At 44.2% G+C, this 26,500-nt stretch overlaps 1 pseudogene; it reads right to left on the reverse strand.

Moving 5' to 3' along the window:
- Positions 1–1,949: 1,949 nt before the first annotated feature.
- Positions 1,950–17,780, reverse strand: LOC117071049 (annotated as a pseudogene).
- Between the last annotated feature and the right edge of the window lie 8,720 nt (positions 17,781–26,500).

Below are 26,500 nucleotides of genomic sequence, written 5' to 3' on the forward strand. Positions count from 1 at the left end.
TAGCACCCATGAATTGATAGGAGCATGAGCAGAAAAGCCACACTTTTTTCTGGATGAGAAAACAGAAAGCTGAAGTTAGTGAAACTGACCACTAAGATGAATGTAAGAATCCTAGAAGTGAAAGATCCAAAGAAGGGAATTCCCAAATTATGTGTCTAATTTACCCCTGAGCCCTGCATGTAAGAATAGATTCAAAGCAGCTCAGCCAAAACCAAAGATCTAAATCGAGACCAGAACTGTCACCAGAAAAATAGAGTTTATGGGTCAAATCTAATCCAAACATTTGCCAGCAAAAATAAATGATACTGCACATCAGGAAAAAAATAATAGATGCCAGAATATCCACAACTTAAAATTAATAATGCTCAGAATACATATATAAAACGAGTCAATATAAGAGAACCAAAGATTGATCACTGGATGTGAAAAAAATGAAAGAACAAAGAGATGGAGCACATATTCAAGAGAAAAGCATCTCAGCTGATTCCAACTCTGGAGTGAACCAAATGTTGAAACAAACATACAAGAATTGCAAAGCAGCTATTATAAGTATCCTAAATACAGTTTTTCAAAATGCTCACAATGAATGAAAAGACAGAAAATATCAGCAAAGAATTTTTTAAATAAAAATTCCATTCCTGTTTATCATAGAAAAATGAAGACATGCCCACACAAAGATTTCAACATGAATAGTCACAAAACGTATAATTACAATAAACAAAAACTGGAAACAACTCAAGTGTCCATCAGCAGGTGAACAAAGATATTGTGGTATATTCATACAGTGGAATATTGTTAAGCAATAGAATGGAAAGAACTACTGATATACACAACAACAAAGATGAATCTTAAAAGCATTATGCTAGGCAAAGGGAGCCAGACATGAAGAGTACATATAAACCATATGATTCCATTTATATAAACCTCTAAAAAATATATAATCTATCATGACAGAAGATCAATGGTTGCCTTGGGTCATTGGCAGGGGTGTCCAGTGGAATGGGGCACAAGAGAACTTGGAGGGGGGCAATGGAAATGTTCTGTATTTTTATTATGGTAGTGGTCATATGTATGTAAAAGTTTGTTAACACTCAGTGAAAAGTTTGCTTGAAGTGCATCTGATTTATTGTATACAAGCTATAAGTAAATGGTTTTCTTAAGGAAAAGATATGGTGGTAACATTGATATTCTCAAACTGAATAATCAAGGAGATTTTAATTTAAAATTACTTACAAATAAGTGGACAGGGTTTAGTGCATCCAACAAGGTATAGTGCAGTACTCCTGAGATAGCAACGGTAGGGAGCCATTACCACCTCTAGACCTGAAGGGGCAAAAGAGGGGAAGGTACTGCCTGACAAGAGCCATAGCGTTTGGTGGAGACAGCCCTCATGTGGCAAGCAGGCAATAAGGGAACCTGAGAAACAAACTCCCTGGCCTCACTCTCCTGCACCCTCCAATCTCCTGTGAGTGCCTCCCCTTGACCAAACCCAACTGGAAGCCAGAGGTTAAGGGACTGTGGAAGCATCCCTACAGGTCAGCCTCCCAGGACACAGAGAAGAAAAAACACAGATAGTGGATCTGGAAGGGCAGATGGAAAGTATCCAGCCCTATTTATAATTTCATGGGAAAGGAATGAAGGAAAGTAGGGAGGGGTAAAAAGTCTTAGGGAATGAGGCAAGGAACTCTGCGAGGGATGAGGCTTCTAGGCCAAGGGGACTGCTCATATATCACTAGCCAAACAGAAATCAGCCTAGATTAGAAGTGGCCAAACATGTTTGTTTCCAAAAGAAAAGTTTCAAACACCTCGCCTTCCTTATTTCCTGAGCAAGTTTCCTTACATGGCCCTGGATCCTATTGATGTCCTAAGGCTCCCTGCTTCCATATTTCCCTAGGCCCCCCATTTTCCACTGAGGACCGTGACCTCACTCTCTTAGCCACACACTTTCTTCACAGCTTAGGGGAGTAGCCAACCACCACGATGTTCTCCCCAGTGATGGAGCACATCTGGAGAGCCCAGGAAGGACATGCTTCCTGCATAGTCCTCTGGCTCCCCAAATCTGAGGGAAGCGAGCAGAGCTGAGGGCGCAGCCTTTGAAGTGTTAATCTCTGACCTCAGGTCCTGCTGCCCCAGAGGGGTGCCCAGCATTGACCCCAATCAACCCATACCTCACCAGGCTCCACGGGGGGCTCACACCCACCCTGTAGCCTCCAGCCCAGGACTGTGATGTCTTCAGACTTCAGAGAGGGGAATAGCTAGTAGACTGGAAGATCAGGGATCTATGTCTTCTTGAACCTGAACTTTCCCTCAAGTAGACACAGACCGCTAAAGTACCAAGCACCACCTACCGCTGCAATCCATGGACTTGGTTAAAGCTGGGTAGCAAATATGGCAATGTTTTGTCCTGAGGAAAGATTTCAGGTCAATGTCAGGCAGATGGACTGTTGACAGGAGCAGGGAATGTTGGGGAGCGCTGGTAGCAGGGAGGAGATGGGGGCTGGGAAGAGCACCATGGCAGACCAAGTCCTCTGTGGGAGGGTGACCCTGTTTGGCTGAGAAGGGTGAGGAAGGACTCTGGTCTGCTCCCAGAAAGGACAGGGCCCTCCCATGCTTCTACAGGAAAGGGAGAGGTTGTAGGTCCCAAAGGCTGCAGGCCAGAGCCTCTGAGGGATGAGCCTGGGCCAGATGAGTGATGAGCCTGCAGGCCAGAGCCTCTGAGTGATAAGCCTCTGAGTGATGAGCCTGCAGGTCTCTGTGGGCCTCAGTTCAGCTGGAAGCTTGGCTGGGGAAGGAATCTGTGGGACCATTGGGGCAGGGAGTGGGAGTAGGAGCCACAGTGACCCTCCCCATTTGCACAAAGTCAGTCTTGATTATTCCTGGCACCAGGCAGTTTACCCAGATGTCTTTTGGAGCCAGCTCCATTGCCAGAGGCTTAGAGAGGCCCAGCAGGGCTGGTCTGCTGGTGTTGCAGGCTCCCAACTTCTGAAATGCAAAAGGAAGCAGACAAAGTGGATTGACAATGCAGGGATGGACAATTACCTGAGCAATAACAGCTGTGACTCTGGGTCACAGACTAAGAAGATATGCCTGACTCCAGCCCCAAACTAAAATGCCTTCCCTGACCCCTCACCACCCCATAATAATTTTCAGGACTGAAATTCTGAGGTAGCAGGGCTCCTCCAGACTTAGGGAAATGTCAAGTTGCTGCATGTGTGTCCAAGCTTGACACAGACAGCTGCACTGTGCTTTTGAACATTCAGGAAGGAAGCAGGAATTAAGAGACCCAGGGCCCAGTCCTTGAAGCAATGCTAACTGGCTATTCTTACCCTAGGCACATGGCTTAATGTCCTTGGGTATTAGGTCTATTATGACAAAGTGAGATTACACCTGGTCTGTAGCATCAGGGTGTTATGCTGGTGTTAACAGCACAACAAAAAAACAAAAAAACAGCATTTTAAAAAATTTTTATTTTGGTCCTTTTAATAGAGATGGGGTCTCGCTATGCTGCCCATACTGGTCTTGAATTCCTGAACTCAAGCAATTCACCTGCCCCAGCCTCCCAAAGTGCTGAGATTACAGGTGTGAGTCACCACGCCTGGCCTGGTGTTCACACATCTTAACTCTACCTTATCTGGGATCAACAGCCAATTCTCCCACATACCCCTGCAGGGCCTCACAGGAAACCAGTTTCCGCTATCCCTCACCCAGCCACATACAGAGGAGCTCACACTCACTGGTATTGGCACATAACCCACTGTAGATGAGACCAGAACCACAGAGCTTCCCCTGTGAGAAGAAAGGGAGATGAGAAGAGATGAAAGTTCAATAAAAAGATCAGGTGAGCCAGGAAATTGTATTTTTATGCTATGAGGAAACCAGCTCAGGATTCAGGGTGAAAGCATAAACGTTTGGGAACAATTTGGAACACTAGAGGGAAGATGGACATCTAAATTAGTGGGTACCAAGGCCACTGCTGGGGTCAAAGCCACCCAATACACACAGCCAGAGTGGCATCCCTTGGGGCAGAGTCCCGAGGCTGAGGGGCAGCACTCCTGGAGAGCAGAGCCAAGTGACACTCATGTGTCACAGAGACCCCTGTGAGGTCTGGGCATCACTAATGAGTCCCGGCCTGGCCTGCCCCTGGGCAGCCACGGGACACAGGACAGCCAGGCTCCTCATGGGAAGGTGAGGAGAAGCAAACCCACAGTGCTTCTGACCAGAAGGGAAACTGATGACATGCCCACAGATGAGGGCAAGCATAACTGGAGCTGGCGGCTCTGGGTGACTTCACTCTGGCCCCTTCATCCCTGCAGCTGCCACTGCAGGGGCAAGGTCCATGCCACTCCCCGGGATGAAAGAAACAAGGGCCAGTGAAAGGTCCTTTGAGGACCTGGAAGGCAGGCCCTGCCTGTCCGCAGCAAGTGTCTCTTCATCTTCATCACAACTGCCACATCCCATGAGGAAGAAGGTAGGTCTGGAAATGGAGAACATTTCCCAAAGGACACACCTACCATCTCCCCCGCCATCCTCTACTTCCTGAGTCCCTGCCCAAGTGCTTCCAGGGCGGTAGAAAAAAACCAATGCACTTAGACCTCGGTGCCCACTAGCCCCTCTCATCCCTCATTCCCTGTTCTCCATGTGGGGCAGCAGCTGGCTCAGCAGGAGGGCTGAGGCCTTCACGTTCACACACAGGATCTGAAATGAGAAAGAATCCATGGGCAAGGGACAGGGAGGGAGGAGGTCTGTCCAGGGCCCATCTCACTGGTCACTTGGAGACCTGTGGCCAGAGCAAGAATGAAGCCCTGTGACTGTGCCAAGTGCTGGGACACTTACTATGTGTGTATTCCTTACTATGTGTGAGGGAAAAGGGATCAGAGGTTCCAGTCCTGCCCAGGTCATAGGGGAGCCACCAATAATCTGTGATTTAGGGTACCCTCTCACTGTCGGTCCCCACACAACCTCTCCCCAGTCAATATTGCCCTCTGGAGAGGAGGCTGGGGAAATACAGTTGAGGGAGGGAAATCAGGATAACTTAGTGAGTGCCATTAGGTAGGTGCAATGAGAGAAGGGAATCCATACTGAGTATTTGGTCTATGTCAGCAAAGGTTTGGAACCAGGATTTTTTTTTAACCAGAAGAGCCTGAGTGTGGCTGAAGGGAGAGGAGAGGAATTGAAAGTTGAGTCTGGAAGGCCATGGAATGTGAGGCCCACAGAGAGAAGGTGGGGTGGGCTCCACCAGGAGAAGGGGAGGGGTGGTCAGTGGAATGAAGGCTCCCTGAGGAGGGGATGGCTTACATAGATCACAGGACCCAGTCTCTGCCAACAGGGTCAGGAGAGGACCAGGACTGAGCCCTCGAAGGGGGCCCATCAGGACAGCAGGGGCAGGGGGTGTGGAGAGGCAATGGGAGCCCCTGGAATGCTCTATTGATTGAGTGGGACGGTAGGCCTGGGCAGGGGTCCCTTCTCTCTGCTGTGTCTGTGAACAAGTGAGGTGTCTCTGTGACAGCCCAGAGGGGGTCCATGGGATGGGCAGAATGAAGGGACTAGAACAGGTGCCGGTAAGTCCAGACTGAGACAGCCTCAGAAACCTGAGCCAAGGGAGGGGTCTTTGCCACAGATAGACCAGGAAATTTCTGGCATCTCAGCTCTTTGTAGCAGTGACCAGCACAAGGAGAGTCAGGGTAGAGGAGGCTGCTGGAGCCTGGTCTAGGCTGGGCATAGTCAGTGCCTGTCCAACTTACTGATGGGCAGCTTGTCCCAGGGAACCCCAGCCCCCACCCATCACAGTCAGCATTGAGGTGGGGAGGGAGGGCATGTGGGTGCTGAGGTGCTCTGTGTGCATATGCATGCGTGCAGAAATGGAGGACAGAGAGCCAAGCAGGAAGTGATCCTATCCCCGGTCCTCACCTTGTCCCAGACTGGCTCACTGGCTCCCAGTGTGCTCCCCACCAAGGGACTGACCTCTGCCACGCACACTGGTCACCGCCTCCACAGTGCTTCAGGCCTGTGGAGGAAATGACAGAGGATGTGGAGGAAGGAGCAAAGGAGAGATGGTGACAACCCAGGGCAAAGTGACGAACCCCTGCCTGAGGTCATCCTGCAGCATCCCTGGAGCACTGGCAGGTCCTGGCCATCAGAGGTGAGTGAAATATTTGTTTCTCACCTCCTTGAAGCCATCAAATTCCTGCCCCTGTGTGACGCCTAGTTGACACCCAGGCCCCGACCAGTCCAGATCTTCACTCACCTCCTACATTTCTAATCAATTTTGTCTCACCTCTCCCTCCACTCCAGAATCTTCCTCCCACAGTCTCACATCAAGAGCCCATTCATTCTCTGCAACATGCAGCTGCCCAATGCACACTCCTTCAGATTCTGCCTCACGACTCACCCCTTCCAGGGTGGTCACGCATGAAGAGCTCTTACCCCAGTGGGCTCCCCAGCACAGCACCTGGGGGTGCGCTAGAGCCGTGCTCTCAAACTTCAACAAGTACACAGATCACTGGCAGACTGTGTGCAAAGTTAGCCTCCATTCAAGCAGCCTCAGCTAGATCTGAACTTCCAGGTATCTAGCAAGCTCCCAGGCCAGGCCACCCTTTGTTTAGCACTGCTCTAGACCAGCCCATGTGAGCTCCCTCCTGCCAGGAACATCTCTTCTCAGACACATCTGGTTGTCCATTTGCTTCATTCCCTGGCCAGGGCCCTGTCCTGGGCTGCACACGTTGTTCACCTAGATACCATTCCTAGAGACCCCAGCCATGTCAGGGCTGGATCTGGGTATCCCCATCTTCTCCTCCTCCCACTGCCTGCCCCTTCACCGTGACCACCAGCCACTCCTGATCCTCAGCCTTCCCCTGGTGGCACACGGTGCCCACCACGCTGAGCACGGCCACGGCCCAGCCCACGTTCTGCTGCTTCTGGCCACTGATGACCATGTGGGCCCCGTCCTGGGCAAGATGCCGAGCGATGGCAAAGCGGATCCTGGGGGCAGGGATGGAGTGATGGCTTCTGCCCTACCCACTCTCCTCCTGGAAGCCTGATCTTGAGACACAAATTGAGTTCCCTGGTGTTGTCTGAGAGCAACCTCCAAATCCTTCTGAGCAAGGAAGAGGAACTGAGTGGCTAATACTTACCAGGCCTTCGCAAAAGCTACCCCATTTAATTCTCACAACTTAATGTATAATTATATTTTATAGATAAAGAAATGTTCATATCAATTTTGTTAAAGGAGTTTTTAAAAAGTAATGTTTCATCAAATCAGTTAACTTGCTGGGTACCCGGTCTACACTGTAAAGAATATTTTTAATGGTCCAGCCTATTTTCTTTTTGTTCTAACCAGAGGCCTCCGGTATAAATTACAGTTTCTCTAAGCTTAACAGCTTCCCTCTGCTCTGCAGTTGAAACACTTTCATTTTGAAGAACGCATTCTCCCCTCTGCATTTCCTTCCTTTGAGGAGATCTGATGTACTCTTGATAGGGCTGCTCAACCCCTGTGATAAAGAAAGAGCAGAAGGCACATTTCCTCTGCGTTGTACAAACTATCTGGGTAGCTCGGAATTTTTAAATGTATTCATTTATTATGAAGGTCAGGCCTTGGGAGCACCCATAAAGATTTAAAACGTCACAGAGATCTGGGAAGTCTAAAATGATTAAACAATTCTGAAATACAATGGTCTAAATTGGCGAAATTATAGACCACGAAGGGTCAAAAGGAAGATCGTGTCCCTGAAGCACTTAACACCAGAAACTCCTCCTCCTGCCAGTGATAATGACTCATAGCTTGTGGCTTATGATGGCAGTCAGAGGATGAGTGGAATTGGAGCGACATGGGAAGAAATGTGACAATGAGAAGAGGTTCACCTATGAAAACTCCCTGAGCTGGTCCTGAGACATTGGCCTGCTCATTCCCCTGGTGCCAGGGGGCATCCTCCAGTCAATGAAACCACTGAGTCTGAGGGACAAATAGGTCTCAGGTTTCTCCCTATTAGACTAGGATCCTAAAAGGCCATAGCTGCATGGAAGATGGGGAGAGAGGGATGTCCTGGTGGTAATAAGATAAATATCTTGGGACTACTGAGGCAGTAGGTAGGGAGATAAGATTCAAGCACTGCTCTCATTGACTCAGAAAGCAGCTGGTTTTCCAACTACACCATTCTTAGAGCTCAGAAACCAGAGCTCTAAGGAGAGATGCTGTGATTTTGAGTTAATTATAAACTCTAGAGCTGTATGATGGGGTGGGAGCATTGAGCAGGAATGTGTGGGATGGACATTGACTGCAGTGCCCACTCTGGAATGAAGACACTGACATCTCCTAGTCATGAGCCAGCTAGGGACTCCTATTCACTCACCCTCTTGTGGACCCAGTGATCAGTGATCACAGCCACTTTATCAGTCAGGACATTGCTCTTATCTGCTCTTTTGCCAAACATTTTTGCTGAGAGAGGGACTGAGGGCCGATGAAGACCCCTAAAGGTCCATGACACAGCCTTGAACATGGCAGTCACTGTCTGGTTTTCCTCCTTCTGGACCCAAAGCTGGGGAAGAACCTGGGAAGATATTCACATTATGGAACACATTAGGACCTGTGTCTCCATGCATCCTCCACGGAAGTGCCACTGAGGCCTCTGACGGATGTCCCACCATTCTCCAAACTTTCCAGGAAAGTGCAGGACTATCCATGTTCTTTCCACAGCCTATTCCACCAGAAGGGCTTCCCCACTGTAGTGAACTGCAGCACCACAGCAGACATGGCCAGGCATGGTGCTGGGCCCCGGTAAGTGCCTGAGTGATATTTGCCTGGCTCACCTCTACATCCGTCATCTGAGCATTGAACTTGTTCTCAACAGCTCCAGGTTCTGACCTTTCCTGAAGCCACCCCTCATCTCTCCATCTAAAGTCATAGCAACAGCCCCCTTCTCAGATACTAAACTTGTAACATTTCCGACAGGCAAGTTGCTTCTCATCACAAATGACTCCCTTCCAACTCTAGATAAAGTCCAGTCACTCCCTTCTGATTCCAATAAAGTCAGGCCACTCCCTCCGATTCCAAAAAATTCACAGAGCCTCTCCTCTCACCTCCTTCTAGCCCCCAGGCCTTCCTGTTCAGGTCTACCTGCCCAAACAGCCCACAGCACCTTGTATCACTGTAACTGCAACAGCAGCACCTCATATCTGAAACAATTTTCAACACATACCTTTCATCTCAAACCCCCTTACTATCCAGTGGGGACACCAAGGAACAATAATAATCCTAAGTTGGCTGCCCTAAGAGGTATACTGTGAAGCAAGTAGTTTTTCTGGAGATGATCTTGGGAAGCAATGTTAGGAGACTAGAGGGAGTGAGATGGAAGAGAAGACAGCCCAGGAAAGATGGAAGATGGGGAGAGAGGGATGTCCTGGTGGTAATAAGACAAGTATCTTAGGACTACCAAACCAGTACCAAGATTCAAGTACTCCCCTCATTGACCCACAAAGCAGCTGGTTTTCCAACTACATTATTCTTAGAGCTCAGAATCAGATATTTAGGGAGAGATGCTAAGATTTGGAGTTAATTATAAATTCCAGAGCTGTGTGATGAGGTGGGAGCATTGGACAGGGATGTGTGAGATAGGCATCGACTGCAGAGCCCAGTCTGGAATGAGGACACTGACATCTCCTAGTCATGAGCCAGCTAGGGACTCCCATTCAGGAAAGGTGTGTGATCAATCAGGTTACTTCTGTGACTACTGAAGTTCAATCTGCTGAGGAACTCTGAGCATCTGCTTCAAATTCAAAGGGAATTGGGGACTTAAGGTGGCCCACCCTCCCAGTTTTCCTGCACTCCAGGAAACCCCCCAGTCCCAGGCAAACCAGGACAGCTGGTCAACTCTTGTCCGTCATTGGTTGAGGGCTGCTCTTAAGCAGCGTTAAATTCCTTACTACTGCCAGCTTGCCCCACCTGTGCACAGAGCAGGTTCCAGGAACCAGAAAACCCAGCGAAAGTCACAGGTGCGAGCTGTTGGAAGTTGGGCTGATGAATACAGAAAGGTGAGTGCCGAGAGGACTCAGGCAGGATACCAACAACATCTGCTGTAAAGTTCACGTGTATTGATCATTATGTTCTAAGCATAATGCTATGCAATCTTCATGATTTTTTTTCATTTAATAGTCATTTAGTCTTTTTGAAGTAGTCATTATTATTATCCACATTTTATAGAACTGCAAACAGAAGCACAGAGAAATAAATTGTTCAATTTCTCACAACCAGTAAAAAGCTGAGGTTCAACCCACATCTACTGAGTAGAAAATCTGCAGTCTTAGTATCTAAATTATACTGGCTTCTCTGACTCCTCTCAGGAAGGTGCTACTTGTTCTGAGCCCACAGGACTTTTATATTTGTCTTGGATATCCTCAAACTTCACTTGGCTATATAATAATCAGGATACTGTAGTATTGACAGAAGAAGAGGCACACAGTAGATGAAACAGAACAGAACATCCCAAAATAGAGCCACACAAGTACAGCAAACTGATTTTTGACAAAGGTGCAAAAACAATTCGATGAGGAAGGATAATCTTTTAAACAAATGACACCGGAGCAATCGAACATCTATAGTAGAAGAAAATGAACCTCAAGCTAAACCTCATTCTTTATTTAAAAAAAAAAAAAAAAAGGAGGCCAGATGCGATGACTTACTTACACCTGTAATCCCAGCATTCTGGGAGGCCAAGGCAGGAGGATGACTTGAGCCAGGAGTAGAGACCAGGCTGAGCAACATAGCAAGATTCTCATCTCTACAAAATTAAAAAGTTAGCCAGGCATGTTGGTGCACACCTGTGGTCCCAGCTACTCAGGAAGCTGAGGTGAGAGGATCATTTGTGACTGAGACGTCCAGCCTGGGTGACAGACAAAGACTCTGTCTAAAAAAAACCAAAAATCCCTCAAAATGGATCACAGATTAATACATAAAACTCTAAAACCTTTTACAGAAAACACAGGCTAAAATCTTCAAGACAAAGAACTAGGTGAAGAGTTCTTAGAAATGACACCAAAATCATGATCCATAAAAGAAAAAGTAAATCAGATTTCCTCAAAATAAAAACATTTGCTCTGTGAAAGACCCTGTTAAGAGAATGAAAGTCGAGCTATAGATTGGCATAAAAATATTTGCAAACCACATCTGACCAAAAAACCTCATATTAGAATATATGAAGAACTCTCAAACTCAACAATAAAAATGCAATTCAACTAAAAAGTGAGAAAAAATACTTGAGCATTCATCAAAGAGGATATATATGTGGCAAATAAATACCTGAAAGGATTTTGAATACCATATCCATTAGGGAAATGCAAATTAAAATCACAATGAAATACTACTATTCCTCTATTACAACCGCTAAAATCAGAAAAATATCTAATGTTGGTGAGGATGTAGGGAAACTGGATTTCTCATACATTGCTGGTGGGAACATAACATGGTACAGCCACTTGGAGAAATAGCTTGGGAGTTTCCTTTAAAAAATAAACATGCACTTACTATATGACCCAGTTGCTGTACTCCCAGGCTTTATCCCAGAATTGAAAACGCAAGCTCACACAAAATCATGTACATGAATGCTTATAGCAGCTTCATTTGTACATAGTAGCCAAAACTGGGAACAACTCAAATGTTCTTCAGTGGGTGAATGGTTAAGCAGACTGTAGTAGATCCATCCCGTGGACCACTACGAAACAATTGTGCTATATCCCAAACATACATTCAGTATTTGTCCCAGGTTCCTACACAGATTTCTGTGGAATTTCCTGAGTGGTAGGAGTGTCTTTTGCTATTCACAATGAGCCCTTTTCAGTCATACCTGAGTTTATACTAATGAGGTGACTTTGAGTGGGGCCTCTAAATAGCCTCAGGGTGGAACTGGTCACCAGAGAGATCAAGTGATTAGAGGGCTGAAACTTTCAGTTCCACCCACTGACCTCCAGGAAGGGAAGAAGGGGTCTGGAGAATGAGCCCTATAAGAACTCATGAACAATGAGATGCAGAGGGCTTCCAGGTTGGTGAACACACTGGGGTGCTGGGAGGGTGGCACACCCAGAGAGATAGGTATGGAAGCTACACAAACACAGCATACCTTGTGCTATGCATCTGTTCCATTTGGTTGTTTTTGAGTTTTATCCATTGGAATAAACCAGTAGGTGTAATAAAGAGATTTCCTGAGTTCTTTGAACCATTCCAGCAAATTATCCAACCCAAGGAATCCCTGATTTATAGCTAGTCAGTCAGACATACGGGTGGCCTGGGACTTGCAACTCACATCTGAAATGGGGGCGATCGCTGAGACTGAACCATTGAACCTATGGAATCTGGTGCCACCGCCAGCTAGTGTCAGAGTTGGATTGAACTGTAGGGCACCAGCTGGTGTCAGAAAATTGGAGTGTGAGAAAATACTCCAGAGCAATAAAGAACAAAATACTGATAAGTGCAACAATTTATGGATCTCAAGAGGGTTCTGCTGAGTAAATATAAGTTGATTCCAAAAAGTTATGTACCATATGATCCCACTAATATATTCTTGAGATGATAAAATTATAGAAATATAGAAAAGATTTGTGGTTGCCAGACGTTAGGGATGGGATAAGGGGAGGCAGATGAGTGTCACTACAAGAGGTAGCATGAAGGATCTTTGTGGTGATAGAACATTTCTGTGTCTCAATTGTGGTGGTGGCCACACAAATCAACATGTGATAAAATGTCCAGAACCACACACACACACACACACATAAGTGCATATAAAACTGATGAGATACAAATAAAATTTGTGGATTGTATCAATGTCAATTTCCTGGTTTTGATATTGCACTATCATTATGGAAGATGTTAATACATTATTATAATACCATTGGAACTACTGGATAAAAAATATGTGAGACCTCTCTGTACTATTTTTGCAACTTTCTCTGAATCTAAAATTATTTTAAACTGAAAGTTCCTTAAGAAATTCACTTGGCTTTGACTTGTAGAATACAATTGGGCTAAGATCTGTAAAGCAACAAAACACTAATTAATCAGGCTCAATTTCCGGGACCACTTAAAACAATTGTTTATTAAAGCAGATATCGGAATAGGAACAGCTCCAGTCTCCAACTCCCAGCGTGAGCGACACAGAAGAAGGGTGATTTCTGCATTTTCAACTGAGATACTGGGGTCATCTCACTAGGGAGTGCCGGACAATCAGTGCTGGCCAGCTGCTGCAGCCCGACCAGCAAGAGCTGAAGCAGGGCAAGGCATTGCCTCACCTGGGAAGTGCAAGGGGGAAGGGAATCCCTTTTCCTAGCCAGGGAAACTGAGACACACAACACCTGGAAAATCTAGTGACTCCCACCCCAATACTGCGCTTTAAGCAAACGGGCACACCAGGAGAATATATCCCACACCTGGCCGGGAGGGTCCCACGCCCACGGAGCCTTCCTCATTGCTAACACAGCAGTCTGCGATCTAACCACAAGGCAGCAGCGAGGATGGGGGAGGGGCGCCCGCCATTGATGAGGCTTAAGTAGGTAAACAAAGCCACTGGGAAGCTCGAACTGGGTGGAGCTCACAGCAGCTCAAGGAAACCTGCCTGTCTCTGTAGACTCCACCTCTGGGGACAGGGCACAGTTAACCACAACAACAACAAAAGCCGCAGGAACCTCTGCAGATGCAAACAACTCTGTCTGACAGCTTTGAAGAGAGCAGTGTATCTCCCAACACGGAGGTTGAGATCTGAGAAGGGACAGACTGCCTGCTCAACTGGGTCCCTGACCCCTGAGTAGCCTAACTGGGAGACATCCCCACTAGGGGCAGTCTGACACCCCACACCTCACAGGGTGGAGTACACCCCTGAGAGGAAGCTTCCAAAGTAAGAATCAGACAGGTACACTCGCTGTTCAGCAATATTCTATCTTCTGCAACCTCTGCTGCTGATACCCAGGCAAACAGGGTCTGGAGTGGACCTCAAGCAATCTCCAACAGACCTACAGCTGAGGGTCCTGACTGTTAGAAGGAAAACTATCAAACAGGAAGGACACCTATACCAAAACCCCATCAGTACGTCACCATCATCAAAGACCAAAGGCAGATAAACACAAAGATGGGGAAAAAGCAGGGCAGAAAAGCTGCAAATTCAAAAAATAAGAGCGCATCTCCCCCTGCAAAGGAGTGCAGCCCATCACCAGCAACGGATCAAAGCTGGTCAGAGAATGACTTTGACGAGATGAGAGAAGAAGGCTTCAGTCCATCAAACTTCTCAGAGCTAAAGGAGGAATTACGTACCCAGCGCAAAGAAACTAAAAATCTTGAAAAAAGAGTGGAAGAATTGACAGCTAGACTAATTAATGCAGGGAAGGTCATAAACGAAATGACAGAGATGAAAACCATGACACGAGAAATACGTGACAAACGCACAAGCTTCAGTAACCGACTCGATCAACTGGAAGAAAGAGTATCAGCGATTGAGGATCAAATGAATGAAATGAAGCGAGAAGAGAAACCAAAAGAAAAAAGAAGAAAAAGAAATGAACAAAGCCTGCAAGAAGTATGGGATTATGTAAAAAGACCAAATCTACGTCTGATTGGGGTGCCTGAAAGTGAGGGAGAAAATGGAACCAAGTTGGAAAACACTCTTCAGGATATCATCCAGGAGAACTTCCCCAACCTAGTAGGGCAGGCCAACATTCAAATTCAGGAAATACAGAGAATGCCACAAAGATACTCCTCCAGAAGAACAACTCCAAGACACATAATTGCCAGATTCACCAAAGTTGAAATGAAGGAAAAAATCTTAAGGGCAGCCAGAGAGAAAGGTCGGGTTACCCACAAAGGGAAGCCCATCAGACTAACAGCAGATCTCTCAGCAGGAACTCTACAAGCCAGAAGAGAGTGGGGGCCAATATTCAATGTTCTTAAAGAAAAGAATTTTCAACCCAGAATTTCATATCCAGCCAAACTAAGTTTCATAAGTGAAGGATAAATAAAATCCTTTACAGATAAGCAAATGCTTAGAGATTTTGTCACTACCAGGCCTGCCTTACAAGAGACCCTGAAGGAAGCCCTAAACATGGAAAGGAACAACCGGTACTAGACGAGCAAAATAACCAGTTAATATCATAATGGCAGGATCAAGTTCACACATAACAATATTAACCTTAAATGTAAATGGACTAAATGCTCCAATTAAACTGGATAAAGAGTCAAACTGGATAAAGAGTCAAGACTGGATAACTGGCAAACTGGATAAACAGTCAAGACCCATCAGTCTGCTGTATTCAGGAGACCCATCTCACATGCAGAGACATATATAGGCTCAAAATAAAGGGATGGAGGAAGATCTACCAAGCAAATGGAGAACAAAAAAAAGCAGGGGTCGCAATCCTAGTCTCTGATAAAATAGACCACAAACCATCAAAGATCAAAAGAGACAAAGAAGGCCATTACATAATGGTAAAGGGATCAATTCAACAGGAAGAGCTAACTATCCTAAATATATATGCACCCAATACAGGAGCACCCAGATTCATAAAGCAAGTCCTTAGAGACTTACAAAGAGACTTAGACTCCCATACAATAAAAATGGGAGACTTCAACACTCCACTGTCAACATTAGACAGATCAATGAGACAGAAAGTTAACAAGGATATCCAGGAATTGAACTCATCTCTGCAGCAAGCGGACCTAATAGACGTCTACAGAACTCTCCACCCCAAATCAACAGAATATACATTCTTCTCAGCACCACATCGTACTTATTCCAAAATTGACCACATAATTGGAAGTAAAGCACTCCTCAGCAAATGTACAAGAACAGAAATTATAACAAACTGTCTCTCAGACCACAGTGCAATCAAACTAGAACTCAGGACTAAGAAACTCAAGCAAACCCGCTCAACTACATGGAAACTCAACAACCTGCTCCTGAATGACTACTGGGTACATAATGAAATGAAGGCAGAAATAAAGATGTTCTTTGAAACCAATGAGAGCAAAGCTACAACGTACCAGAATCTCTGGGACACATTTAAAGCACTGTGTAGAGGGAAATTTATAGCACTAAATGCCCACAAGAGAAAGCAGGAAAGATCTAAAATGGACACTCTAACATCACAATTAAAAGAACTAGAGAAGCAAGAGCAAACACATTCAAAAGCTAGCAGAAGGCAAGAAATAACTAAGATCAGAGCAGAACTGAAGGAGATAGAGACACAAAAAAACCCTCCAAAAAATCAATGAATCCAGGAGTTGGTTTTTTGAAAGATCAACAAAATTGACAGACCGCAAGCAAGACTAATAAAGAAGAAAAGAGAGAGGAATCAAATAGATGCAATAAAAAATGATAAAGGGGATATCACCACCGAGCCCACAGAAATACAAACTACCATCAGAGAATACTATAAACACCTCTATGCAAATCAACTAGAAAATCTAGAAGAAATGGATAATTTCCTGGACAGTTACACTCTTCCAAGACTAAACCAGGAAGAAGTTGAATCCCTGAATAGACCAATAGCAGACTCTGAAATTGAGGCAATAATTAATAGCCTACCAACCAAAAAAAGTCCAGGACCAGATGGATTCACAGCTGAATTCTACAATTATTACAAAACTAAAAGTTTTGGGTATTTTTCTTTTTGATATAAATTTTAAGAGGTTAAAAATACAACAATTCTCTCTCATTTGTTTGTTTGTTTGTTTGTTTGTTTTTGAAACAGGGTCTTACTTTGTCATCTAGGCTGTAGTTCAGTGGCATGATCTCAGCTCACTGCAGCCTCAACCTCCCAAGCTCAGGTGATCCTCTGCCTCAGCCTCCCAAGTAGCTAGGACCACAAGTGCATGCCACCGTGCATGGCTGATTTATTTTATTTTTCTACAGAGACAGCATCTCATTATATTGCCCAGGCTGGTCTTGAACTGCTGGGCTCAATCAAAGTGTTGGGATTACAGACATGAGCCACCTGTTATTTTAAAATGACCAACCACACATGCCTCAGAGAATTTTCAAAGTCTGTTTCTTAAATTTTGAATGTAGAATTTGGCAATGATTATTAAAGTTGTGAATGGTCAAAGTCTATTATTAAAATTTCACAACTTTAAATTAGCTGTACACTTAGAGCTTTTGTATGAAAATTGGGCTATTATCAAATTTTCTGAAGTAATATGTTCCAGTTTCATAGCAGAAACCATTTGACATGCTTTCAAGACAGCAGGATTCACAGGACAGCCCCAGGCAGAACCCTCTCATCACTCCCATCCCTAATCCTGGGAAGCCCTCCCAGCCCAAGAAGCAAGGCCCAGGGTCTCTAAGGGTGGGAATAGCTCAGTCCACGGGTGTCTCTGGCAGCACTGATACTTGCTACCACAGCAGGGAATGGGGATTTGACCTTTTATCTCTGGGGACAAAAGAAATAAGGAAGTTTGCACTTCTTCTGATAAGGATTTGAGTCCAGGCCTTAAGACTGCCCCTGTGTATACTCCAGCACTACTGGTGGTGGCCAGTACAGGTTACTGACCACTGGGTCCCCTGGCAGCCAAACTTATCCCTTCCAAATGAGGGCTGTGTAAGAAGAGGTATGTGTCTCCTAGAGGACTCTGGCCTCTCCAGTCTCAACAGCCCATTGTCTCCAGGGAGACCCTTGAAGGAAAGAGACATGCCTACCTGGGACCAATGGACTCAAATGCTTACCTTGGATTCCTGAGCAGAAGCTTGGGGCTGCAGCAGTCCTGGAGCTGTGCTGATTGGCACTGAGTATTCTGTTATATAAGAATTCCAGCCCATTCCCTCTTGTCTTTCAGACACTCCTTTTAAGCTCACCCTGTTGCTTTCCCACCACACTCCCAAGCCCTTTGTTGAGTCATAAAAACATCTAAGCAAATTGTGGTGTCCTTAGAGCCACCTATAGTATCCCTGAACAACCCCTCATAAGGCAATATTCTGCCTCCGAAGCTGCCCCAGCTAGGTTCCTGGTAACAAAAGATCCTGGAGGAATACAGGGGTTCTCCACTTCCAGAGAGAGAGCACAGACAGAGGAGGCATGGAGTGATGGTTTCAGTAAGAGGGAGAGGACCTTGGAGAAGGAGTGGAGAGCAATTGGGCCGTGTTTGTGTGTGTGCATGTTTGTGTGTGTGTGTGTGTGTGTGTGTGCATTGCCTGGCCTTGTAGGGATACCCCCTGAAACTATTGCTACGGAATAAAAGATGAAATGCACCTGATTATAAATACTTAATCACATGCAAGATTGTGTAAAGACAATACCAGGTTGGACTGCCAGAATGATCCAACAGTGCAAGATGTGCTTCCCCCTGCAAAGAACCTATGAACGGATGTGCAGTCAGGGAGCTTTCACATCACCAAGATTCCTATCCCAGAAAAGCAGATGTTCATAGCTCTGGGAATGGAATGCAACCCTTGTGGAGAGCCTATAAATGGATGCATGAGGGTCACCTGTCCATATGGATAAGATAGGGTTATAAACACCCTCATCTTGCCACAGCTCTTCTAGGCCTCTTTAAGATTAAGGCATACTCCCTTCTGATAATTTCTGGTCTAACCAGTTGCCTAACTTCATGTCCTGTTTCTATGGATTGTTTGTAACCAGCTTTTGCTGTAGCTGTTACTGCTGATTAATATCTTGCTAATCATAGTTACAGAAAGACTGTGTTTCTGTTTTAAGGCTGTGTTAGAAATTACTGATGCACACACTATATTGTAAATTCTTATCTCTGTATACTGTACTTCTGCGTACAGATGTTATGCTGAAGAATTACTTCATCCCCACATGGCCATCTCACCTCATAATCAAATGACCCTAAATCCCTCACTAACCTACCCCCACCCTCACTAAACTTAATAATAAATGCTGGTATATCCAGTGCATTGTTGGCACCATGGGACCAGAAGGTGGTGACCCGCCTGGACCCCCTTTCACTATCTTGTGTGTGTCTATTATTTCTCAACCTGCCAATCCACCTGGGAACAAAGAAAGAGCCCCGTTGCATTGTGGGCTGCTGGCCAGATCCTGCAATACAGCCCTTAGGAGACCATAGATATCTATTTGTTAAATATTTATATCTCACACAATAAAAGGACAGGTATGTACCCAAATGCCTCTTTATGGCCAAGAGAGAGCCCAGAGAAAAGTGGAGTCACTGATTGAACTACTGGAGAGCTACAACCACAAGAAAATATTTTAGTACGTTTTTATCAAATTTGACCCATTCTAGACCAAGCCACCAGCATCATTTCTGACTCCTCTTGAGGAATGTTTGTCATGTCACATTTTAAATTTCCACTGGTGGCATGTTCATATTTCTGTTATCTGTTTGAAATTCTGCTCATTCTCTGCAGAGTCCTAACATGGAGAGCACGGTTACACAACTTCTAGGTGCTCTAGAAATGCTTGCAAAGTGACAGGCTGACACTGAACAGTGGGGTTACATGAGTTTTTAAAATGTAGCTGTTCTCTGAAAGTGCTGTCATCCATACCTATGCCACAGACTTCTTCTATTGTGAAATATTTATTTTGAATGTGTGGAAAAGAACAGTGTACTGTAGCCAATACCCACATTTAACAAATGTTAACATTTTGCCCAATATGCTCCAACTTTTATGAAGAAATAAAACATTACAGGCTGAGCACAATGGCTCATGCCTGTAATCCCAGCACTTTGGGAGGCCAAGGCCGGTAGATCATTTGAGGCCAGGAGTTCGAGACTAGCCTGGCCAACAGAGCAAAAGCTTGTCTCTACTAAAAATACCAAAAAAAAAAAAAAAAAAAAAAAAACCAGCCATGCTGGCACATGCCTGTAATCCACCTACCTGAGAGGCTGAGGCATGAGAATCGCTTAAACCTGGGAGGCAGAGGTGAACCAAGATTGCACCACTGCCCTCCAGCCTGGGCAACCAGAGTGAGACTCAGTCTCAAAAAAACAAAAACAAAAGAAAACAAATACATAGATCCGCACCAAGATGGCCGAATAGGAAGAGCTCCAGCCTCCAGCTCGCAGCATGAGTGACACAGAAGATGGGAGATTTCTGCATTTCCAACTGAGATACCAGGTTCATCTCACTGGGGCGTGTCTGACAGTGGGTACAGGACAGTGGGTGCAGCCCAGTGAGCAAGAGCCAAAGAAGGGCGAGGCATCACCTCATCCAGGAAGTGCAAGGGGTAAGGGAATTCCCTTTCCTAGCCAAGGGAAACTGTGACACACAGTACCTGGAAAATCAGGTCACTCCCACCCTAATACTGCACATTACCAAGGGTCTTAGCAAACAGCACACCAGGAGATTATATCCTGCACGTGGCTCAGAGGGTCCCATGCCCATGGAGCCTTCCTCATTGCTAACATAGAAGTCTGAAATCTAACTGCAAGACAACAGCGAGGATAGGGGAAGGGTGCCCACCATTGCTGAGGCTTAAGTAGGTAAACCAAATGGCCTGGAAGCTCGAACTGGGTGGAGCCCACCGCAGCTCAAGGAGACCTGCCTGCCTCTGTAGACTTCACCTCTGGGGACAGCGCGTAGCCAAACAAAAGGCAGCAGAAACCTCTGCAGATGTAAATGTCCCTGTCTGACAGCTTTGAAGAGAGTAGTGGTTTTCCCAGCACAGAGTTTGAGATCTGAGAATGGACAGACTGTCTGCTCAAATGGGTCCCTGACCCCCTGAGTAGACTAAATGGGAGACATCTCCCACTAGGGGCAGACTGACACCTCACACCTCATGTGGCCAGGTACACCTCTAGACGAAGCTGCCAGAAGAACGATCAGACAGCAACATTTGCTCTTCAGCAATATTAACTCTTCTGCAGCCTCCACTGCTGACACCCAGGCAAACAAGGTCTGGAGTGGACCTCCAGCAAACTCCAACAGACCTGGTGCTGAAGGTTCTGACTGTTAGAAGGAAAAATAACAAACGGAAAGGACATCCACACCAAAATCTCTTCTCTACATCACCATCATCAAAGACCAAAGGTAGATAAAACCACAAAGCTGGGGAAAAAGCAGTACAGAAAAGCTGGAAATCCTAAAAATCAGAGTGCCTCTCCCCCTCCAAACGAATGCAGCTCCTCACCAGCAATGGAACAAAGCTGGATAGAGAATGACTTTGACGAGTTGAGAGAAGAAGGCTTCAGACAATCAAACTTCTCCGAGCTAAAGGAGGAATTACGAATCCAGCACAAAGAAACTAAAAACCTTGAAAAAAGATTAGATGAATGGCTAACCAATGCAGAGAAGTCCGTAAATGACCCAATGGAGATGAAAACCATGACACAAGAACTACGTGACAAATGCATATCTTCAGTAACTGACTTGATCAAATGGAAGAAAGGGTATCAGTGATTGAAGATCAAATGAATGAAATGAAGCTAGAAGAGAAGTTTGGAGTAAAAAGAGTAAAAAGAAAGGAACAAACCCTCCAAGAAATATGGGACCATGTGAAAAGACCAAATCTACATCTGATTGGTGTACCTGAAAGTGACAGGGAGAATAGAACAAAGTTGGAAAACACTCTGCAAGAGATTATCCAGGAGAACTTCCCCAATCTAGCAAGGCAGGCCAACATTCAAATTCAAGAAATACAGAGAACGCCACAAAGATACTCCTCGAGAAGAGTAACTCCAAGACACATAATTGTCAGATTCATCAACGGTGAAATGAAGGAAAAAATGTTAACGGCAGCCAGAGAGAAAGGTTGGGTTACACACAAAAGGAAGCCCATCAGACTAACAGCAGATCTCTTGGCAGAAACTCTACAAGCAAAAGAGAGAGGGGGCCAATATTCAACATTCTTAAAGGAAAGATTTTTAAACCCAGAATTTCATATCCAGCCAAACTAAGTTTCATAAGTGAAGGAGAAATAAAATCCTTTACAGACAAGTAAATGCTGAGAGATTTTGTCACCACCAGGCCTACCGTACAAGAGCTCCTGAAGGAAGCACTAAACATGGAAAAGAACAACCGGTAACAGCCATTGCAAAAACATGCCAAAATGTAAAGTCCATCGATGCTAGGAAGAAACTGCATCAACTAATGAGCAAAGTAACCAACTAACATCATAATGACAGGATCAAGTTCACACATAACAATATTAACCTTAAATGTAAATGGGCTAAATTCTCCAATTAAAAGATACAGACTGGCAAATAGGATAAAGAGTCAAGACCCATCAGTTTGCTGTATTCAGGAGACCCATCTCACATGCAGAGACACACAAAGGCTCAAAATAAATGGATGGAGGAAGATCTACCAAACAAAGAGAAAACAAAAAAAGGCAGGGGTTGTAATCCTAGTCTCTGACAAAACAGACTTTAAACCAACAAAGATCAAAAGAGACAAAGAAGGCCATTACATATTGGTAAAGGGATCAATTCAACAGGAAGAGCTAACTATCCTAAATATATATGCACCCAATACAGGAGCACCTATATTCATAAAGCAAGCCCTTAGACATGTATAAAGAGAATTAGACTCCCACACAATAATAATGGGAGATTTAAACACCCCACTGTCAACATTAGACAGATCAACAAGACAGGAAGTTAACAAGGATATCCAGGAATTGAACTCAGCTCTGCACCAAGTGAAACTAATGGAAATCTACAGAACTCTCCACCCCAAATCAACAAAATATACATTCTTCTCAGCACCACATCACACTTACTCCAAATTGACCACATAATTGGAAGTAAAGCACTCCTCAGCAAATGTACAAGAACAGAAATTATAACAAACTGTCTCTCAGACCACAGTGCAATCAAACTAGAACTCAGGACTAAGAAACTCAATCAAAACCACTCAACTACATGGAAACTGAATAACCTGCTTCTGAATGACTACTGGGTTCATAACAAAATGAAGGCAGAAATAAAGATGTTCTTTGAAACCAATGAGAAAAAAGCTACAACATACCAGAATCTCTGGGACACATTTAAAGCACTGTGTAGAGGGAAATTTATAGCACTGAATGCCCACAAGAGAAAGCTGGAAAGATCTAAAATTGACACTCTAACATCACAATTAAAAGAACTGGAGAAGCAAGAGCAAACACATTCAAAAGCTAGCAGAAGGCAAGAAATCACTAAGATCAGAGCAGAAATAAAGCAGATAGAGATACAAAAAACCCTCCAAAAACTCAATGAATCCAGGAGTTGGTTTTTTGAAAAGATCAACAAAATTGACAGACCGCAAGCAAGACTAATAAAGAAGAAAAGAGAGAAGAGTCAAATAGATGCAATAAAAAATGATAAAGGGGATATCACCACCGAGCCCACAGAAATACAAACTACCATCAGAGAATACTATAAACACCTCTACGCAAATCAACTAGAAAATCTAGAAGAAATGGATAATTTCCTGGATACTTACACTCTCCCAAGACTAAGAGAGGAAGAAGCTGAATCCCTGAATAGACCAATAGCAGACTCTGAAATTGAGGCAATAATTAATAGCCTACCAACCAAAAAAAGTCCAGGACCAGATGGATTCACAGCTGAATTCTACCAGAGGTACAAGGAGGAGCTGGTACCATTCCTTCTGAAACTATTTCAATCAATAGAAAAAGAGGGAATTCTCCCTAACTCATTTTATGAAGCCAACATCATCCTGATACCAAAGCCTGGCAGAGACACAACAAAAAAGAGAGAATTTCAGACCAATATCCCTGATGAACATCGATGCAAAAATCCTCAATAAAATACTGGCAAACCAGATCCAGCAGTACATCAAAAAGCTTATCCACCATGATCAAGTGGGCTTCATCCCTGGGATGCAAGGCTGGTTCAACATACGCAAATCAATAAACGTAATCCAGCATATAAACAGAACCAAAGACAAAAACCACATGATTATCTCAATAGATGCAGAAAAGGCCTTTGACAAAATTCAACAGCCCTTCATGCTAAAAACGCTCAAGAAATTCGGTATTGATGGAACATATCTCAAAATAATAAGAGCTATTTATGACAAATCCACAGCCAATATCATACTGAATGGGCAAAAACTGGAAAAATTCCCTTTGAAAACTGGCACAAGACAGGGATGCCCTCTCTCACCACTCCTATTCAACATAGTGTTGGAAGTTCTGGCTAGGGCAATCAGGCAAGAGAAAGAAATCAAGGTATTCAGTTAGGAAAAGAAGAAGTCAAATTGTCCCTGTTTGCAGATGACATGATTGTATATTTAGAAAACCCCATCGTCTCAGCCCAAAATCTCCTTAAGCTGATAAGCAACTTCAGCAAAGTCTCAGGATACAAAATCAATGTGCAAAAATCACAAGCATTCATATACACCAGTAAGAGACAAGCAGAGAGCCAAATCAGGAATGAACTTCCATTCACAATTGCTTCAAAGAGAATAAAATACCTGGGAATCCAACTTACAAGGGATGTAAAGGACCTCTTCAAGAAGAACTACAAACCACTGCTCAGTGAAATAAAAGAGGACACAAACAAATGGAAGAACATACCATGCTCATGGATAGGAAGAATCAATATCGTGAAAATGGCCATACTGCCCAACGTAATTTATAGATTCAATGCCATCCTCATCAAGCTACCAATAAGTTTCTTCACAGAATTGGAAAAAAACTGCTTTAAAGTTCATATAGAACCAAAAAAGAGCCTGCATTGCCAAGACAATCCTAAGTCAAAAGAACAAAGCTGGAGGCATCACGATACCTGACTTCAAACTATACTACAAGGCTACAGTAACCAAAACAGCATGGCACTGGTACCAAAACAGAGATATAGACCAATGGAACAGAACAGAGTCCTCAGAAATAATACCACACATCTACAGCTATCTGATCTTTGATAAACCTGAGAAAAACAAGAAATGGGGAAAGGATTCTCTATTTAACAAATGGTGCTGGGAAAATTGGCTAGCCATAAGTAGAAAGCTGAAACTGGATCCTTTCCTTACTCCTTATACGAAAATTAATTCGAGATGGATTAGAGACTTAAATGTTAGACCTAATACCATAAGAACCCTAGAAGAATACCTAGGCAATACCCTTCAGGACATAGGCTTGGGCAAGGACTTCATGTCTAAAATACCAAAAGCAAGGGCAACAAAAGCCAAAATTGACAAATGGGATCTAATTAAACTAAAGAGCTTCTGTACAGCAAAAGAAACTACCATCAGAGTGAACAGGCAACCTACAGAATGGGAGAAAATTTTTGCAATCTACTCATCAGACAAAGGGCTAATATCCAGAACCTACAAAGAACTCAAACAAATTTACAAGAAAAAAACAAAAAACCCCATCAAAAAGTGGGCAAAGGATATGAACAGACATTTCTCAAAAGAAGACATTCATACAGCCAACAGACACATGAGAAAATGCTCATCATCACTGGCCATCAGAGAAATGCAAATCAAAACCACAATGAGATACCATCTCACACCAGTTAGAATGGCAATCATTAAAAAGTCAGGAAACAACAGGTGCTGGAGAGGATGTGGAGAAATAGGAACACTTTTACACTATTGGTGGGATTGTAAACTAGTTCAACCATTATGGAAAACAGTATGGCGATTCCTCAAGGACCTAGAACTAGAAGTACCATATAACCCAGCCATCCCATTACTGGGTATATACCCAAAGGATTATAAATCATGCTGCTATAAAGACACATGCACACGTATGTTCATTGCGGCACTACTCACAATAGCAAAGACTTGGAATCAACCCAAATGTCCATCAGTGACAGACTGGATTAAGAAAATGTGGCACATATACACCATGGAATACTATGCAGCCATAAAAAAGGATGAGTTTGTGTTCTTTGTAGGGACATGGATGCAGCTGGAAACCATCATTCTCAGCAAACTATTGCAAGAACAGAAAACCAAACACCGCATATTCTCACTCATAGGTGGGAACTGAACAATGAGATCACTTGGACTCGGGAAGGGGGACATCACACACCAGGGCCTATCATGGTGGGGGGGACGGGGGAGGGATTGCATTGGGAGTTGTACCTGATGTAAATGACGAGTTGATGGGTGCTGACGAGTTGATGGGTGCAGCACACCAACATGGCACAAGTATACATATGTAACAAACCTGCACGTTATGCACATGTACCCTAGAACTTAAAGTATAATAAAAAAAAGATAGTTTATAGTTTTTCCATAAAGATATTGAAAAAAACCTATGTTCTTTTACTTCCTAGATATCTTATAGATCTTGTGAATGTTACCTTTAAAACACACACACACACACACACATTTTTAATTGGCACCGTGTTAAATGGCAACTGTATTGATTTTACATGTTGACCTTGTAGCTAGCAAACTGCAGAAATATCTAAGTAGTTCTAATATATTTTCAAAAATTCTATGCATTTGGTAAATATTGAATTTTTATCTTCTCTGTGAATTCTTATACCTTACTTTTTTTATCTCATTGTATTGACAGACCCTCCAGTGTAATGTTGGATGGTGGGGTGATGCAGGCATCCTTGTCTTATTCCTGACTTCAGTAGGAATGTAATCAG

This window comes from Trachypithecus francoisi, unplaced genomic scaffold, assembly GCF_009764315.1.
Source record: "Trachypithecus francoisi isolate TF-2019V2 unplaced genomic scaffold, Tfra_2.0 Lachesis_group3, whole genome shotgun sequence".
Classification (NCBI taxonomy): Eukaryota; Metazoa; Chordata; class Mammalia; order Primates; family Cercopithecidae; genus Trachypithecus; species Trachypithecus francoisi.